Consider the following 7093-nt stretch of genomic DNA (forward strand, 5'->3'; position numbering starts at 1 on the left):
TCCCTGATCACTTACACTATTGATCATTACATTTTCATGTTAAAATATTCCAGTTCTATAGCCTAATTTTTTTTTTTGGTAAACAGGTGCAAGTCTCTTTTTAAGTAGATGGATCACTGAAAATTAGAAGAATATAAACTACTAAGTTCTGATAAATTTTGATTCTCCCTTTGCTATCTTGTAACATTTGGGTTTAATTTTATTAAATTAGGGTTAATTTTGAGACTTAATTAAATGAAATGCTCCAGTAAGCAAAGCAATGTGTTGTGTATTGTGACACAATGAGTGCATATGTATTTAGCCTTAAAATAGGTAACACTAATTATGATAAATATATTTTATGCTATTTGACAGTTAATCTGTAGATGTAGAAAATACATATTTTTTGTCCCAATATTTCCCTTAAAGGAAAATTAGTCACAATATTAAATAGGCTTTTCAATATTATTATGAGTTTTTGAGCACATGGATGAAATTTAGTTTTCTCTTGGTGAGAAAAAAAGAAAATTTGTTTTATTCTCCAGGGCTTCCCTGGTGGCTCAGATGGTAAAGAATCTGCCTGCAATGCAGGAGATTTGGGTATAATTCCTGGGTCAGGAAGACCCCCTGGAGAAGGAAAAGGCAATCCATTCTGGTATTCTTGCCTGGAGAATTCCGTGGACAGAGGAACCTGGTAGGCTACAGTCCATGGAGTCACAAAGAGTCAGACCCAAATGAGAAACTAACACTTTCACCCTTCACTTACACATTAAATGTATGAAATTCTTTATCAGTATCCTACCTTCTCATTAGTTTTACTGTGTTATTTTAAGGGCAAAACTGAATTAACTGAAATATTATTATATAACATTTTAGGAAGTAAACATTTAAGGATTAAAAAAAAGTTCTAATTTCGTTCATAGTACTTTTTACTAAGTATATAGTCTGAAGAAACTGAGAAAACACTTTTGATAAGTGAAATAAAATAGAGTTGTTCCTTATTTTCATTAAAGGTAAGAGAGTTGAAAAAAAGATCTGTTGTATCTGAGAAACATTTTGTGGTACTTGTTTAATGATGGAAGAGAGAGTGATGAGATATTTTTTTCGAAAGGATGTAAAATAATTTTGGTCACAAAGAAATGTAACTTTAGCTTTTCTAGAATGTACAATATTAGTAATATATCAAAGCAGTAAAGGAAATGGTAAAACAATGTAGCCCGACTCCCAGTTCCAACCCCTTGGAGTTGCTTGGGCTGCAAATCCCTTCTCATCTTTCATATTTATTCTCCTCAGTCAGCTCCAGGCCTGTTTGGGGTTGGAGTCTGGGCAGAGGAAGCAGGGAGATTCATTAGTGTTAGCTCACATCTCTTTCGGGCTTCCCATATAGCACAGTGGTAAAGAATCCGCTTGGACGCGGGTTCGATCCCTGGGTCCAAAAGATCCCCTGTAGGAGGAAATGGCAACCCATTCCAGTATTCTTGCCTGGAAAATTCCATGGGCAGAGGAACCTGGTAGGCTACAGCTCATGGGGTTGTAAAGGGTTGGGCATGATAGAGCATGCACACACACATGCACACACATCTCTTTCCTGGTCTAGCCTCTATCAGTGGTGTTAATCAACTAATCAATACTCCATCACCTGATGGTCTCCAGCTACATTTTTTCCTACTAGCCCAAGCAGCACTGATCTGGGTCTTTTATCTGGGGTCTCACCTTGACATTGGTGACATTGGTGACATTTCTCACCATGATATGAAAGTCATCCCATTGTTGTCACACACCTTGGAGTAAGAGAAGATTCTGTTTTCTCATTAGGCTTCTAAAAGGGTTTAACTTTCTTTCACCTTCTTCTTCTTCTTTTTTTTTAAGAAGCTATAGTCAATCCTAAGGCTAGAGAAGAAGCCATTCAGGGGCAACAAAGAACTACATCTAAAAATGCTGTTTCAAGAAATCCCTGAGGGTGATGCCCAGGTTCCAGCCATACTGACTCTTCTCTCTCAGAGACTGTCCATTTTCCATTGGACATGGGAGAGATTCCAGAGGGAGTCTTAATTTCTGTACATCTGAACCCAGTTGTCCACATCACTATATTCTTCTCTTAGAATACCTTGTGGTCTTCTGTAAATAGGACTCTTCAGGGTCAACTTAGACAATTGAGAGTTTCTGGTCCTTCTCTCTCTCTCTTTTTTTTAAAGAGCAAACTAAGGCATTCCATCAAGGTACCTATATATATATATATATATATATATATACACATATATATATATATAATTGTTTTCATGTTCTATAGTTTCTTTTTTCCATCTTACTGAGAAAAAGCATCAACTTTAGAGGCCTCCTCTATGTCACCAAAATAAATAACCCAGTTAAGCAACTAGTATAATGCTTCACAATAATCTCCTTGAATTTTCACAAAATTCATGAAAATAGAAATGTACATTTTATGGATAAGGAAACCAAGATTCAGAGTTGAGTAGATTGCAGATTTACTCCTCAGACTTTTAGAGAATTGAATAACCTGCCTTGCTGTCATATGTTATGTGAATATATTCCTTTGATAAAAGTGTTTACAAAGACATATTTCTCCACCCAGAAGTGAGTCTGTCTTAAGTAAAAAGTAAAATTTTCATGATAGTAAAATACCTAGATCCAAGTAAATATGTATCTCTATGTTTATTTATCACTTTCCACAAAATAGTTATACAATATATAAGCATCAGTTAATTGGTAACATTGAGGGAAGCTTATGAATCTGGATACTAAAGGTAGATCTTAAAGAAGTACCTCTTTAAGTTTTAAATGGATTTTAAGATAAGAAAGTTTGAGAGGAAGAGAGTCTCATGAAACTCACTTTGCAATCATGTTGCTGAGCCACTGACTTTTCTATTGATATTCACTAAAGAGTTGGAACACTAAAGAGTGTGATAATTTCTTTCCTGTTGAAAAAACTTTCAGCAAAAGAGTGTTTTTTAAAAAGAAGAAAATGCCAACTTAAAAAATTCTCTTCTCACAGTTCAGTATAACTTAGTAGTGAGCAGTGCATAGCATCTGAATGTATATAAAGAATTGGGTTGGCATATCTTGAAGAAGAAACACTTAAGAAACTTTTACTTTACTTTCCACCTTTCACTCAAAGGCGATTCTCACTTTAACCCAGATTTCGGAAGTCAAAATTCAGATTAAAGGGATTTCTTTGTTTTGCTTTATTTCAAGTGGGCTTCCTATGACAATAGCCAATAATTGTACTATTTATAAAAGAATACTGGGGATTTCTAGTAGTTGTGGGATTAGATGAGGTCAGTTCTTTAGTGGGCATGGGGAAAGTTTCCTGTTCGTATTATTTCATCTGCTTAGTAAATATTACCTTTGTGATATGTTTTAATTCAATGAATAATTACTGAAATTTATCTCCATTATAATTTTTATGTGTTCTAAAGCCATATGATTATGTATTATACTGGTGGTTTTAGAAAATATTTTCCCTCTGGATCTAAATGTATCGATCTGTAAAGAGATTTGATTTCCCTGAAACTATTTAGAAAATTTAGTTCACTCAGTCGTGAAGATTGTCATTTGCCTACCCTCTGTGTTCTAGATAAGTGTGTATAATTTTAACTGTTTGAAATGTTATTCCACCTACATGCAGCACTCAAGTACAAAAATCACTTAGAACACAGACAAGGTAATTCATGAAAAACAAATCACTTTATCAAAATAGTCATAGTATCACTGTAAAATGTGAAGTCAAAGGTCATCTCCCACTGGATTGAGCCTAATGTGCCATGTGCAAAACCTTTTATTCTAAGTGTTCTGTAACAGGGTACAGGCTCTCTTCACTCTGTGAATGTATCCATTTATACTTCCTACTTGTTCCATGAGCAGTGTGTATTCTCTCTTGCAGCTGTCCTCACTCCTGCAGGTCAGCTCCTCATCCTAGGGTCTCACTTGACATCAGCCCACTCTCTGAAGCTTTCCTGGACTAGAAGACTGGGTTAGGGGCACCTTAATCTTGACTTTACAGAATCCTGTATTTGCCAACATCACAATGTTAGTCATGCTTTTATTGAAATCTCTGCTTTTCCTCTTTCACTAAACTCTGAAGTTCTCAAAGAGAGAGGCTATCTTCTTGTTAATTGTTAAATAGTTATTCCTATAATAATTGCTCATAGATGGTAACTGCTCAATTAATATTCAGCAGAGAGAGTTGCATGTAACTGAACATTTAGAATTTTATATTGAGAAATTTATTACCCTGGCACAGTTCATGATGGGAATTACAGGCAATAGCGTGAAACTACCTAAAATGCCTAAGTATGCATCACTAGATTGATTACAGTACTACTGCCTGCACTTTACACATAAACAAGACGAGCTCAGTCCACTAAAAGTTTCTTGTGCATCATCCTATTTCACATAGGCTATGTAGACCAGTAGCTCTGTGGTTGTTGAGTGAGTGAGTGATGCGTGCTCAGTCATGTCTGACTCTTTGCGACTCCATGGACTGGAGCCTACCAGGCTCCTCTGTCCATGGGATTTCCCAAGCAAGGATACTGGAGTAGGATGCCATTTCCTTCTCCAGGGCATCTTCCCAACTCAGAGATCTAACCCACATCTCCTGTATCTCCTGCATTGGCAGATAGTTTCTTTGCAGCTGAGTCACTGGGAAGCTCTGTGGTTGTTGAATGTCTTTCTAAATCCACAGCAGTATTTGAAAACAGACAACTTGGATTTATGCTTTTTCTGAGATTTAGAAATAACAAATATACAGCACTTTCTTTTCCTATTGAAGCTCAGATTCTAAAACTATCATGTTAAAGAAAAGTTGATAAAACTTTTCCTGGGGATCTACTATTTTCAAGGAACTGGGCTAAACATTGTTTTAGGTATGAAGTCATTGGTCTCATTAGCCAAGATTCTTAGAGGAAATTATTTACTATTAGGTAAAATCCATAGATTCTGAGAGATGAACTTTTTGCAAGTTTGGCAGAACCTAAAATTTTCATTATTTTTGTAGTTGTCTAATTACAACTTTGGGGTTTTAGAGGAGGCCATGATTAGTAACTATGACCCAGTGGGTGTTTGCTTTTGTGACTTTGCTATTGTAGGACTGATCTGCTCCTTAATTTTTCTGAGTTTTCTAGGAGAACTGAAGTCCAGAGAGGTGGCAAAAATTGATCATTGTCAAACACTTGAGAGAATTGGAATGAGAATTCAGATCTAGAATTTTTCTCTCTTAGTCTAATTTTTCTTTCTTAGTCTAGTGGATTTTATGTGGTGAGGAATAGGGAGCCTTTTTAGGTTCCTAGGAAGATAACTCATGGGAAGAAAATGTGATCTGAGCAAGGTAAATATGATATCTTTAAATAGCAGGGAGCAAGACGAAACTATGACAGGCACAGGAGCCAAGAGGCTTGAGGTATCCCTGAGAACACAGGTCAGGTTAGACTGTGGGTCAAATAGAAAGGTATGAATCTAAAGATATTGCAAAGAAAACATGTGACAACACATATAAGACCTTGGGAAATAAGAACTGGCAGGATACAAAAAAAATAGGATTGGACCTACCTTAAAATTCTTGCTCTAGATTAGCATACATCTTATCATATTATGTCTGGTATAATAAATATTAATGTGTTTACCTATTTATATAAACTATTTTTACTACTTAATGTTTCCAGACTTATTCTAGATACTGGGGACACAAGCCTGAATCATTTATTTAATGATGCTCTCACCATCAAAATACATATGCCAAAGTTTTACTAAGATTGTTGAAAAAGAAAATTTTGATTCTGCAGTTATTTTTTAAGAGAGGAAGTCATAATCCTGAATCTGGAAATACTTAGAAATAGATTCCAAGTTTGTTTGTGGATAACACCATTCAAGTAGGCATGAAAGCAGAATATATGTATTTTTGTTTAATGAGGACAAAAATTATTGTTTTAACTTGCATCAAACAGGCTTTAAATTTAATGTTATCAGAATAATTTAAGTAATGCTATTCTCAAATACCATACTTGACAAAGAATAGAAAAAAGGAAATGCTTCTAAACTGAAGAGAATTTTTTATCCTCTTTAAAAAATACTTGTAATCCCTGTAGTTTGTTGGAAGTACATAGCTCCTCAGTATATCAATATTATATATGCAATTAAAATTTTTTGAGACACTGCTTTAAATTTATTTATCAAAATATACTTAAGTTTCTCAAATCCCAATTCTATTATATGTATATTTGGAAAGAAAAAGTGTAAAATCCTCAGATGTAGACATTTACAGGATTTTTGGCAAAATGCAATGGCACTCTGAGTTGACCAGCAAACTTTAGGTTAAATTTGAAATATATGATGGGCCCAAATTCCTGTTATATTATCATTGGTAGAATCTTTATGAACCAAAGGCATTGTCTCTACCTCTGACTCTCATGTCTTAGAATGAAGCCAAAGAAAATGAGGTAATATCGAGGTAATCTACCCAAAATGATTCCCTAAGAAAAGTGAAACAAAAATAAAAGGCAGTGAAAAGTGCACATTCTGACTATTTCTATTTAAGTCTCTGTTAAGTCTTTAAGTCTCACTCTTTGTCATTCAGTCAACATATTGTTGAGGGCTCATCATATGTCAGTCTTTGCACTTTGCAGAAGAAATACGGAGGTGAAGAAGGCAGAGGGGTCCATCCATGACAGTGCTTTCTTCTAGATAGTGAAGACAGGTATTAAAGAGTTAGCATTAAGTAAACAGGATACTTTCAGAAAATGACAAGTGACTTGAAAGAAATAAGCTATGGAATAGAAAATTAGAAGCTGTTGGGTCTACTTTATAAGAGAGTGGCCAAAAAAAAGTCCTACTGAGATGTATTACTTGAGCTGACCTGTGGAAGAATTAGAATTTACTAGATTCACAAAATTGGATGCAGGAGAATGGACTTAGCTTTGTAATGTCCCCAAAATAAATGAGCCCCTTATAATAGATTAGGTTCTAAAAGGAAGTAGCTTTGCCTCTGCATCCAGGATGACATTTCAGTTTTGACACCTTCCCTACCCATATGACAGACTTTCAAAAGACAGTAAGAACAAGGCAAATGGAGGACAGTTGTTGCTGGAAGTAATAATAAAGT

Source organism: Dama dama, chromosome 33 (assembly GCF_033118175.1).
Source record: "Dama dama isolate Ldn47 chromosome 33, ASM3311817v1, whole genome shotgun sequence".
In the NCBI taxonomy this organism is placed as follows: Eukaryota; Metazoa; Chordata; class Mammalia; order Artiodactyla; family Cervidae; genus Dama; species Dama dama.